Here is a 13,344-nt window from a genome sequence, read left to right as displayed (position 1 = left end):
ATCTTCATCAGACATGCTTTAAATCAAGAGGAAGTCAAAATGGGTCCTTACTACTTAGACGGTTTTAGCGACGTGTCCGGGCGGCGTACCGCTTATGAGTTTGCTGGTTGTATTTACCATGGCTGTCCTCAGTGCTTCGACCCAAACACCTTTAACCCCGTAACACAAAAACTCTGCGGTGATATGTACTATGATTTCCAGGAACGAATTGAAACTTTAAAAAACACCTATGGTTTGAATGTACTGGTGATTTGGGAACACGCGTGGACGACCCTGAAGCAACAGGATGTGGGGGTACAACGGTTTATGGAAACCTTGGACTTTCCTGAACGTCTAGAGCCCAGGGATGCGTTATTTGGGGGTCGTACCAACGCCCTCTGTTTACATTATGAGGTAAAGGAGGGTGAGAGAGTAGATTACTATGATTTCACCAGTCTGTACCCTTATGTCAACAAGACCAAAATGTACCCGGTGGGGCATCCAACCATTGTTTATCGTGACTTTCTCGAAATCGGACAGTACTTTGGTTTGATCAAAGTCACCATGTACCCTCCTCGTGAGCTGTTCCTACCCGTGTTGCCTTACAGGTGTTCGGGAAAATTGATGTTCCCTCTGTGTAGAACGTGTGTGGAAACTGAAAATCAAAATACCTCTTGTCTGCACAGTGATGACGAGAGAGCGCTGACGGGTGTCTGGTGTAGCATTGAGCTTGACAAGGCGGTGGAGAAAGGTTACAGAGTCGGTAAGGTGTATGAGGTTTGGCATTTTTCTGAAAAATCTGATACTCTTTTTGCTGAGTACATTATGACCCATCTGAAAGGGAAACAGGAGGCATCGGGCTATCCCTCATGGTGTGTTGACTCCGCTGCCAAAGAGCGGTACGTTCAGCAATATTTTGAAAAGGAAGGGATCCGTCTAGAGCCGGGGAACATAACTGTAAACCCCGCCAAGAGACAAATGTCCAAACTGATTTTAAACAGTCTGTGGGGTAAGTTTGGGGAAAGAAATAACCGTCTAAACACAACCTTGATTAAAACCCCTGAACAGTTTATAGAATTTATCTTTTCCAAACAACATGCAGTATCACACTTTCAATTCTTAAATGACCACGTGGCACAGGTCCAGTGGAGGGCCCCTAAAGATTTCCCCACCAAACAGGGAAACGTTAATGTTTTCATAGCGGTTTTTACCACGGCTTACGCCCGGCTTGATCTGTACAACTTAATGGATCAGCTGCAGGAACGCACGCTCTATCATGATACTGACTCTGTAATCTTTGTCACCAGGCCAGGGGATTGGGTCCCTCCCCTCGGGGACTACCTTGGGGAGTTAACGAGCGAGCTAGATCCTCAGGACCACATAGTGGAGTTTGTTTCAGGGGGTCCTAAGACTTACGCATACAGAACGGCTGCGGGTAAGACCTGTATGAAAGTTAAGGGTTTCACTCTGAACCATTGTAACAACAAGCTCATTAACATCAAGTCTCTGACGACCCTGGTACAAAGTTTTGTAACCGAGAAAGACGCGCCTCCTCGCGAGATTATTACAGCCGGAAATCAGATCTATCACAATAAAAAGGGGTACACATTGGAAAATAGATCACTAAACAAACGGTTCAGGGTGGTGTACAATAAAAGAGTGTTGAAGACTGATTATACCACTCTGCCTTATGGATATTAGCAGTGGTTTTGATAACAGACTTCAACACCCTTTCTCCTGTATTATAGCCGGTCCCTCCAATTCGAGTAAGAGCTATCTTATAAAGAACATCATAGAAGATGTGGACGCAACCGTGTCCCAAGCTCTTGACAACATAGTGTGGTGTTACTCTTGCTGGCAACCTCTCTACGATGATTTGGCATCAAAAAAAAATAATCTGAAATTTGTGCAAGGTCTCCCCGCCTCGTTGTGTGACGATGACCTGTTCCCGCCCGGACAAACTAATCTAGTGATCCTTGATGACCTGATGGAGCAGGCCGGTGACAACAGTGAAGTGGAAAAAGCTTTCACAAAGTACACTCATCATAGGAATTTAAGTATTATTTATTTAGTTCAAAATCTATTTTTTCAAGGTAAAAAAAGCCGCACTATTAATTTAAATGCCAATTATATAATTCTTTTTAAAAACCCCAGAGATAAACTACAGGTCACCGTCTTGGCTCGTCAAATGTACCCTAACCAGACCAAATTCTTTTTGGAGGCATTTGAGGATGCCACCAAAAAACCCTACGGGTACTTGATTGTGGACTTAAAAGCACAAACCCCAGAAGACTTTCGCCTCAGAACAGGTTTGTGCCCGCCCGATTGGCCGGCAGTGTATGTGCTAAAGAAAAGGAAATAAATAAGAATGTCTGTTCGGATTAAAAGAAATCTGCCGCTTTTGCAAATGTTATTTGAGGGGAGCCCGCGCCATAGGAAAGCTGTGCTGGCAGGGGCCCCCTCGGATTTGATCGAGACCCTGTGTGAAATAGCTTTTAACATCTTACGCGGTAATATACCCCTAACCCCTTCTCAACATTCTAAACTCAAAAAACAAAAAGCGGTTATCAAGATCATCGCTAATAAGAAGTATTCTATTAAAAGAAAAAGAAAGAAGATTAATCAAACCGGAGGTTTTATAGGACCGCTGTTGAGCATAGCCGTGCCTTTCCTAACCAGTCTTCTAGCTTCCAGAGTGGGTTAATAATGGAATATGCTCAGAAAATGTTTTTGATCCCTCAGGAGCAGCTTGAGAAACTGAGAAAAAATGTTGTCGGGCCAGAGCCCATTAGACAAATGGCCGAAAACAACCTGGACTCTGAAATGAAAGCTATACTGGCCAGGGCCGATTTAAATCAGTATTCCAAAGCCCAGATGTATAGCAACACGTTACAGCGCTACCTCCGTCTGGTTAGACAGGGTGAAAAAGATCAAAACATTTTAACTTTAACCATGGCCTCTCAAGAAAATGGTTCTGGGACTGATGCGGGGGGTACGGTTGATAAAGATGTTGCGGTGCCCGAACCTGTTGAGAGTTCAGAGGGAGATGTTGTAACGGATGTTTTGAGAAACATGCCGGCCAGAAGCAAAAGACATGCAGAATATATTCTGCACAAAATGGTTCAGAAACCGCGGGTAACGACTTGGAATGAACAGGGTGAATTTGTTTTTAAAGGACAACTGATCAAAGGTTCACACATGTTTGATTTGTTGAAGAGTGTCACTAGCACTAATAAGGTACCCGATAGTCGCCGACCTGTAGGCTGGAATGCTTTCCTACAGGCGATGGCCTGTCTGAACATGCCCCAATCAACAGTCCCTAACCAGGAAACGCGACAAAAAATCCGTCTGTGTAAAGAGGTGGTGACTGATCTGACGCCGATATCTCATTACTCTGACCGTGTTGAGCAACCCTCCTCAGGATCTATCCATCGTTGGGAAGCTTATTAATCTCATGTTTTTATTTGTCTCCCCTGTAAATAAGGAACCGACAAACAATTTTTTTATTTTTTATTTTTATTTTCAAATGTTGTACATTTATTTATAACATAACCCTGCTTTGTATAAGATTTGTGTTGAATAAAAACAAAACTAATGATTCAAAGGCTGTTTTCATTATTTTTTCACTTTAACACGCATGACATCTTTTAAAATCCTCACAAGAACACCCCATCTGTATACATGGCTGGCTAGGGTCGTAAGTAATTGTGTTATAAGGGGGGGTCCACAGTGTCCTGACAAACTCTGCCACTTTTTTATCATTTTGGCCTAAATCCTCACTGTACAAGGACATAATATCGGGGTATGACCTTCCTTTAGATCTATGATATAAGAAAAACACACAGTGTTGACCACAAGTGAAGGTCTGAAGACTTTGTACTTGACGACCGCTGTAAATGGTTTCTTGACAGTTGTTGAGCAGAAAGTTATTGATCTTCCGAGGGAAAGGTCTGAAATCCGGGGGGTTTCCATAGGAATCAAAAAATTCACGACGGTGGTCCTCCCTTAGATAAATAGCCAGCCAATGTTCTCCGGGCATATTTTTAGGGTGTGTGTTGATTATGTACATTGCAGGTAAATTCTTGATCTTAAATTTAGGCAGCTGGTCGCAGGCGTAGACTCCTTGAAACACTTTCCGTGAGCCGTCCAGGGCATTCATGATGTGGTTGAGCTCTCTGGTGTTCATTTTAATAATAATCATACAGAACGTTTCTCCTCTGATTCACCTCAATAATGTTGTCAAACACAGCATACACGACCATATTTACAGTGCGTGGTAGAGGCTGCTTGAAACGCATCTCCAAACGCATATTGCCCGTCTTCATCAGTGAAAAATGTTGTCCACACTCTTCGTCAGGGGTCAGGTTGAAACCGTACAGGGTGTAACCGCTGCAGTATTCCCGGCGATCGATCAGCAGAGGTTGATCCTTGAGATGGCGACCCGTAGCCAGTACTAGACTGTAATATTCACGAACCGCGTTGCCGTTTTCAAAGTCAGGTTGAAAAGGTCTGGATGGAACCTGCACACCATCGACGTACAGTGCTATAAATTCCGCGTTATAATGTTTAAAGTTAAAGGGGTTCTTGTTGTAAACCCCGGTAAATGCATCATTATCCACGAGACCTATAATAACCTGTTTTGGGAGCTGGCCTAGAAACAGATTTTCCTGGTTCATCACCCGTGTCCCTGCGGGGATACTGTGGACTTTCATATAGACTCTTTCGATCGGGTACTTGGCGTTTGCCGTCATTAAAGCCTGCGCATGTCCTAGTTTAACCGCCGGGGAGACGGATACTTTTTTCACAAACAGCGAGGCCGATAATATGGTCAGTTTATATTTTTCAGTATCAGGGGTCATCAGACAAAAAGCACTTTTACTACGGATCATTTTAATTTTAATGTCTACCCCGTTGAGCATGAGTTTTTCTTGGAAAAATATGTCTGCATGAATATGTCCCATTAGCTCAAAGGTCCTCCCTTCTGTTGAAAAGGCCGTTCTTTTTTGCAAACCCTTATTGAGTCCCTCTGGATCCTGGTCGTCCATAGCTTCCGGGGTGTCTTTGAAGAAAAGGCCGGGGCTGAACTGTTTGCTTAGGGTCTCCTCACTATAATTAAGGATACACTCCATCATGGCCCTATAGGGGTAAGTATTGCTGCTTTGACTAATGAGCCGATCTCCCAGGGTCACATCCACCTGTGAAAACATGGTCAAAGTGGGTCTTTGAGACTGGTACGTAGTGTGGCTTGTCATAAGTAATTGTGACCATGTCATTGCTTTTACCTTTAATAAGTACATTTCTCAAAAGGGGGACATAGCTATCCCCGACCCTCTGGTGTGTTATGATATCCGTATACACATAAAGAGTGTAAAAGCCGCCACTGATGTCAGCCGGGAAGGGTGCCACCACTTCTGAGAACCTGCTCTCTGTGTCAGAATAGAACCCTAATATACGCCCCAGTTGTCCTTTGGTTTGAATGCTAATACCAGGTTTTGACACCTTGTACACTCTGTTTTTAATAGGGTTGTAATATAGCTTGATGTTGGGGGTGCCTTCTGAGAACTGTTTATGCATCTCATCTAATATTGTATCCACATTGTCATAATAACCTCCTTGCATCGTGAATGTCCATTGACTCTTTTTAACATCGTCAAAAATGGCGAAGGTGGCATCCTTATCTTGTAAAACAGCCCAAGTGTAAGGATACTGTATTTCCGCCAACCCCACTTCCCACGACCCCCTTAGATCTATAGATTTTCCAAATTGTACCGTGTAACTGGATATTTCATTTTTAGGGTATATATCGAGAGAGGCGTTACTGGGTAGAGTCACGTAGAAGCCTCCTGATTCCATCTTGAGTATCGAAAGTAATGACCCCATCACACCAGCGGGCATGTTGTTATAAGGCTTGAATATCACAAACCTGTTGTTCCGGGACCCAACTATTGAACTTTTCAGGCCATCCAAGCCATTTCACCAACACATATTTTTTCCGGTTCTGGGTTTTCTCAGCTAATATCTTTTCAACTCTGTATACAATGTCTTTACCCACAATAATTTTTTGTATCTCGGCTTCATAAAACGTTCCTTCTATATCCTCCCCGTCATAGTCTTTTAACCGGTACACGGGGGGGTCTCTAGCCACCTGTTCGGTAACTGTAAAATATTCGTCAGAAAATGTTTGTTCATAACCTTTGGCAAAAGTACTCCTTAGCTTTGAAACGCGAACCACATCACCGATGTTGAACTTATAAGTAGTTTTCCCCTTCTTAATAAATGGGCCGTATAATTTTTTATAGACCTTAAAAGAATTACTTTGATCAACATCTATAGGCTTCATTTTAATACTGGCGTGATACCCTTGGTTGTAAGCATCGATAAAATCCTGAACTTTATCAAAATACTTGAACGTGTTGACCGCTGTAAAATATCTCCACATTTTGGTCTTTATGGTGCGGTTAAACCTCTCCACCACCGATGCCTTAAGCTCATTACCGGTGGTGAAATGATGTATTTTGTGTCTCTTCAGTAGATTCTGAAATTCTCTGTTGAGAAACTCTTTTCCTTTATCAGTCTGCAGTTTTTTAGGACATCGTCCCTGGGACAATATATCCTCAAAGGCCCTTGTCACCGCCCGACCTGTTTTATTATGTAGAATGCGAGCCCAGGCATATTTTGATAACACATCGATACACATCAACATAAATTTGTGACCATTGTTATGTTTTGATAAATTTGACATATCGACTAGATCCATTTGCCATTGTGAGTCTATGTCAGTTGCATATACACGGTTTCTTTTAAAGTTAATCCTGAGAGGTTTATGTAAGGTATAGGCGTCTTGTTCCCGTAACCATTCTGAAACAACCACATCATTAACCTTCACGCCGGCCTCAGCGAGTCCTCTTTGAAAACCCTTCTTACCCGCCAAACCCCCAATCTTGGCTGGGTTGTAGTATAGTTCATGCATTTGGGGAGCTTGCCGAGTCATTCTGCCAAATAAACACACAGACCCACACTATGCGCAAAGTTTTTATACAAGGTTTTTTATTCAACTTCAGGAGAGCAGATACCCCTTTTTAGACATTTGAGAAAAGTATAACATACACAACAATTTTTTCTACGGTCCAGACAAAAAGAAATCAGATGATTGGTTACTTGATCTATATCAACAAATACCTGTTTCTTTATCTTGTAGGCACACACCTCAGTTACATATGTAAATAAAACAACAATATGACCTATTTTAAAAGTAAACAGAGGGGTATTAAACATGCTCAGTAAAAGGTCATACAGATGTTGATGAAATGGCCTAATATCATTCTTGGCCCCCTTGAGCGCTTCATCCCAGTGTTCGTACCCCCCGGTCTTTGTTACAGCAACCATTAACTTTTCCAGGTTTGAAAGTTGATCCTCATCGATGGTTAAATCTGTAGAGAAAAGGCTCGCGTTGGCTACTTTTCTGTCAAGCACATGGTGTAATAGCGCTCTCAGGTTAGCTGCAGAGTGTTGATGACAGAACCAGTTGCAGCAGCAGTCCAGAACATTCCCCATGTTCAAAGTCCCTTAGTTCAGGTCAGAGTCTGAATCAGTGGCGTAGATGTCGAATTCTTCGTCGCTGCCCCCAGCTTTAACTTCTTTACGGAAGAAATAAGCTTTTAGCTTGCCAGCGGTTTTTCTACTTGGCTCATCCAGGTCATTGAGCAGCTGCCCAAGTTTCTCTATTATAAACGGCTCCTTTTTCAGCTCCAGCAAAATCTCATCTATGATTTTCTGGACTTGTCCAGCAGTGACATGTATGTGGGAGTAAGACAGAGCCTTGATTAGTGCCGGTTTCAGCCACGGTTTGTTCAGTCTTCTGTAAAACACGTTGAAATAGAACAGGAAATAGTAACGGTCTGGTTCAAACAAACAACTGTGTCTCAACTGACTGGGGTGATTCACTTCACACCCCCGACAGACTTCTTTCAGAGCTCGGTCGATGAGAGCACTCAGAATATACACCAGGGTGCTTTTAACCACTCTGCTTACTTGGACACCTACCCCGGGCATAAATCCTGCATCTTCATCACGCCCCCGAGACCGTCCGATGCTCATTGGGTCGCCTGGTGGTTTGTGGGGTGTTTCTACATCCATTGGACTGACCCCCTCCTGAGACGCACAGACGGTAGACAGTTCGGCAAAATCGAGGCCCTCCATGAGCTCCAGAGGCTGGGGATCCCCGAGACTCATTTGGACATCCATCGCTCCGCATGTTGTTTCGTCCTGAGGGACCGGGGTCTGAGGTCTTGGAGGGTAACCGCAGTCAGAGGGTTCCGGAGTGTATACAAAATCTGGGGAATAGAACCAGGGGTGATCCCGGGTTTGAAGAGGCCTGTAGAGCCTGTCGACGTCCGCAGCTTTCGGGTAAGACATTCTCTTTAATTTTAAACCATGAATGAATTGTTGCGCCTTTTATCCTATCTCTTCACTACGTCACGACACACCGCCCTCTTAGAAGAGAGTAGACCCTGAGCCGTCAGACCCCCCTCCAACCCCCCACAGGTCGTCTGTTTTATCATCGTCGTCGTCATTCAAGGGGGATATATAATCCATAATCCAGCATATTCTCCTTCTAACAGAATCCAGTTGTGAACATTTGGTCAAGATGTCAAAACCATCATTTATACAGTTTATGACCTCTTTCAAGAACGGCCAGTCCACGGCGTCAAACATAATTTCAGTAACCTGTTTTTCTGGATCCTCCACAACCCCTTCAATAGGGTTTGTAATCAGGGTACTGCTAAACAAAACCTTACGATCAGTAGTTAGAGATAGACTCTTCACCACTGTACCGTAGTTCTGCAAGCTTTCCCATTCACACCTTTCAAAACTCTGAGTCGGAGACTCCGTTTCGCCTTCTCTTGGACCCTCTTGCAAGCCTTCTAGAGTCTTATCCACAAGCCCCAGGTCTCTCCATGCCATCACCTTCAACCAGTCCTCAAAAGAGTATTCAATCACCGTCTCAAAAGGTTCCAACGTACCCTCCTTCTCTCCCAAAGCAAAAAGCTCCACTCCAACATAGCTGGGATCCCTTTTAAAGCGGTAACCCCGTCGACCCCCCCAGAACAACACCCAGGAGCGTTCAATCTTCAAATTGGTGAGTACAGGAACCCTTGCCCGGGATTGTTTCTTGCGGGGTTTCATGTTGATGTCGCTGGACATGTTGAAGAAGCGGGATGTTTCAGATGCTGAGAATTAAAGAGGTATTGCCTAAAAGCAGCGCGGGGTCTTAAATAGAGAGGAGAGTTTCGGGGCGTTGCCTTCAGGGGGGGGGGGGGGTCTTTATGGGTGGCCTTGTTGTTCAGGGTTTTAGGGGTGTACACTTTCTGACGGATATGACGTAGGAATAATTAAGGAAATAACTCTAAAATCACGCCCCCCAATTATGACGTAGGAATATTAATAAGCTTAGGGCATACGTCATAACAAAATAGGCCGCGCCCAAAAAACCCTACTATCTACTCACAGGTCCTAGGGGAAGAGCAACAGATCCACCTTCCCTGACCGGGAATCGAACCCGGGCCGCGGCGGTGAGAGCGCCGAATCCTGACCACTAGACCACCAGGGACGGCTCCGGAAGTGACCCGCCACACGCAGCACTCTGGGCGCAACTTGGCTCACTCTGGACTTGGCCGTGCGACAGAGCGAGACGTGTGCGTAGAGCAGAAACCTTCGTCACGGGCAAGAGGTGGGCAGCGGGCTTGGTTCCATGGTGTAATGGTTAGCACTCTGGACTCTGAATCCAGCGATCCGAGTTCAAGTCTCGGTGGGACCTGGGGCCCTTGGCAGGGGCAGCGGCGGTGAAGCGGTGGTCTCCCTGCGTGAGGGCTTGTGTCTGCGAATAAGGCCTGTTTATGTTCCCTCTTGGGAGGCTTGGAGACGAATTGGCGAAAACTCCGGGTCGGCCTGGTGCGTTCACCTTCCTGGTGGTGACCGTGTGGCTTAACGGAGAAGAAGGTGCCTGTGTTGACAGATTACAGAGAGATTATTTCCCTTCTTGGAAATCATCGTTAAAGCGAAAAGGAACTTTGTAAACCTGCTAGCTTGGAAGCAACCACGTCAGGGCATTCTTTCAGTGAGACCTCGGTTTTTTACAAGCACGAGTGAAGCTTTAAAAGAAAATGACATAGAATGTTTGCGGCCGTTCATCCAATCAAAAGGTGCAAGCCCGAGTCCGATTGCGGTCTGTCTTCCCTGGGGGCGCGGGGGATTGTGTTTTGTGAGATCCGGGGGAGAGGTGAGGTGGCTTTCTTTGGTGTATGCCAGAGGTCCGGTGAGAGGTTGTCTTTTACAACTGTCCCTCAGTCAATACCAAAAACAGTCCCTGCCAATCTGGGAAAGCCATTCAGTCCACAAACAGAGTTTTGACAAACATCCTGCGGGCTTTTTCTCCACCTTTTGATCCTTTTATCGTTGACAGGAATTTCTACAGGGTACGTCCCGAACAGGTGCCTCAATGGCTGTTTGCTAGCTCGATAAATCTAACTTGCTCGGTCTGCATACTATCTTTAATCTAAAACATCATACAGTCTCTTCGGTCTGACTTCGGATCGGAAGATTGAGGGTTGGAGTGCCTTTGCGGTCGTTCCTGGGGTTACGACGTCGAAGCGGCATCTCGGTCGTTTTTGGGGAACTTCGGAAGGGCCAGCCGGCGTGCTAATGCTGCAGCCGTCGCCGGCGCGTTGTGTCTGATAACCTTACGGCAAACAGGCAATGCCTTGCGCCTGTGTCTGCGGCAAGAAAAGTGAGCGACTCTCCCCCGAAACCGGGGCACGAGCGCCTGAGGCCTTGGAGAATGCGGGCATCGATCCCGCTGCCTCTCGCATGCTGTAGCGTAAGGTACACTTATACATTTCAATTAAAGAAGTGAATTTATAGTATCACCTTATCACGAATCCTGGAATCTTGTAGAACTCAATTTCTGTAATAATTGGACGAAGACACCAATTCCAAAGATATAAATTGTCAAATGTATTCTAAACAAAGACTAAATGTAGCACTACACTAATTATACAAAAGGGAAAAACTAATTACAATTCAACTCTAGATCAACAAATCGAAGACAAATCACTTCCGTGACCAAATCAAAGACCATGGGATCACATATGATAACACAAATCGTTAAACAAAAAAGGTTATAAACACATTGACTACAATACCGGTTAGTAAGACGAAGGTGAGTCTCTCGTTAGTATTATTAGTCAGACATTAAATAACTACGCAGGTTAGTATTTATGTCAGGTAACTTCTCGTTATATATATATATATCAGTCTCATTCACGTTTAGGTGCCGAGAAAGATCCTATCATTACTTGTTACCACAATTTCCCTTAACTGATTATTATTCAATGATTAAGGATAGGCAGGGCCACCAATAATCTAATGTCTATTAACTTGTGTCAATTTCAGACTAAACAGTTAAACAGGAATGAGAAGATATTTCTCGGCGTTGACAGATTTTATTTCTAAAATGATCAACAAAACAGTTTAATGCAACACACATTTATATTTAAAAAAACTAAATGATATTACACATTCTAGAGTTATGAATCACAGATTAACATTTCTAATTGATTTCTCAAATGTCATGAATCATGAACTCCAAACTGTTAAACTTATCTGAACTTCGTCGCAGAGAGGCCTCTCTGGCTTCGGGCTCAGATAACAGCACACGGCACGAGGTCCGTGTGGTTTGGAACAAAGGCAGTCCGGTTCGGCTTTGTCCAAGAACTTCCACTCAGTCGATACACCTGGAAGTTGGGGTTTCGCGAAAGTAGAGTCGTTTCCAAACAGATTTTCCACTGGTTTGAAGGCTCCAAGGTTGTGCACAAAAACTTCTTGGCAAGCAGGGTCTCTCACCGTACTTATTTGAAGACAAAGTCTTTGAGGAAAGCAGGGCCGTGTTTGTTCCAAGGGTCAAGTTTCTTAAGACTCAAATAGCTATTTAAATGACTGACATTTTTGTATACAGTCGACTTAGTCAATTGTCCAGCTGTAAAACTCCACTGATCAGGTGGGCACAGGCGGGCAGCGCAGTCTGTAAAGTTCTTTATTTAATAAAGTCCTTTAAAAGAATTCTTCGTACGGCTCAATCTCCTTCTCCCAGTTTAACTCTTCTGTTGCCGGCAAAGACTTAGTTGGTTTCTGGTTCCGGTTCTGGCAACAGAGCTACAGGTTGAGCTGTGGAAGCGAGTTACTGGTTCAGGTGAGAGAGAGCGAGAAAGACTGTCTGCTGTTGCTTATAGTCTGTCAGATCAAGAGGTGATTTGTTCTTGAGTTTTTGAGATTGGATTTCGGTTTCAGCCCCCAGTGTCCTATTGGAGGGGGGCTTGATTTATGACTGATGTCAATCCATGCCATCTTTTGGAAATGCCGGTTGGCCTGGGTTCGTAGCTCTATGTCGGGATTTCGGCTCTCGTCCACTTCAAAGAGTTTTTATCACCTACAGGCCCCTTTCTCCAGACATCTCATAGCAGAATTCCAAACTATTTGGCCTCTTCTTGGTGCCATCCTCCCCAAAACTGTCACTTTGATGCAAACCAGTTCCAAGCTGATGAGCTAAGGGAATCTGATAACTTTGGGGGGTTGAGGTTTTCTTTAGATCAGTGCTTCAGCTCAGAGCCCAAATGCTCTTATCCAAATACACCCAACATAACGCTACAATGCTAAGCGAGCACTCTACCACGTGAGCTGATCCTCAGGGCTCTCGGTGAGGCCGACCCCCACTTCTTCAGTCTTTAAGTGGCACGTCGCGAGTAAGTCCTTTCCTGCGCTTCAGGCAAGCTTGCAGCCAACTGCGGACGACTTTCCTTCCTCAGTGGCAGCCATCGTGCCGCAATAGAAAAGGATTGTCATGAGCAAAACTTTCAAAGTGACCGAAAAGATCACGGCCCGTCGTGTGATGTGATTTACATGAGCTCCAGAAACGTTCATGGACATATGTATATAAGTAAGGATTTAATCACAGATAGAGAGAGAGAAAATGCACCACACAGGTCCTATGGGAAGAGCAACAGATCCACCTTCCCTGACCGGGAATCGAACCCGGGCCGCGGCGGTGAGAGCGCCGAATCCTGACCACTAGACCACCAGGGACGGCTCCGGAAGTGACCCGCCACACGCAGCACTCTGGGCGCAACTTGGCTCAATCTGGACTTGGCTGTGCGACAGATGAGACGTGTGCGTAGAGCAGAAACCTTCGTCACGGGCAAGAGGAGGGCAGCGGGCTTGGTCCCATGGAGTAATGGTTAGCACTCTGGACTCTGAATCCAGCGATCCGAGTTTAAGTCTCGATGGGACCTGGGGCCCTTGGCAGGGGCAGCG

At 44.9% G+C, this 13,344-nt stretch overlaps 3 non-coding genes across 3 annotated transcripts; 1 reads left to right on the top strand and 2 right to left on the bottom strand.

Moving 5' to 3' along the window:
- Positions 1-9,517: 9,517 nt before the first annotated feature.
- Positions 9,518-9,589, bottom strand: trnae-cuc (transfer RNA glutamic acid (anticodon CUC)). The gene has a single exon. It is a non-coding gene; the product is annotated as a tRNA-Glu (tRNA).
- Positions 9,590-9,724: 135 nt separating this feature from the next.
- On the top strand, positions 9,725-9,796 carry trnaq-cug (transfer RNA glutamine (anticodon CUG)). Its single transcript has one exon. It is a non-coding gene; the product is annotated as a tRNA-Gln (tRNA).
- A 3,248-nt stretch (positions 9,797-13,044) lies between these two features.
- On the bottom strand, positions 13,045-13,116 carry trnae-cuc (transfer RNA glutamic acid (anticodon CUC)). Its single transcript has one exon. It is a non-coding gene; the product is annotated as a tRNA-Glu (tRNA).
- Between the last annotated feature and the right edge of the window lie 228 nt (positions 13,117-13,344).

Source organism: Amia ocellicauda, chromosome 6, assembly GCF_036373705.1.
Source record: "Amia ocellicauda isolate fAmiCal2 chromosome 6, fAmiCal2.hap1, whole genome shotgun sequence".
Classification (NCBI taxonomy): Eukaryota; Metazoa; Chordata; class Actinopteri; order Amiiformes; family Amiidae; genus Amia; species Amia ocellicauda.
This window is presented reverse-complemented; position numbering and strand designations above follow the sequence as displayed.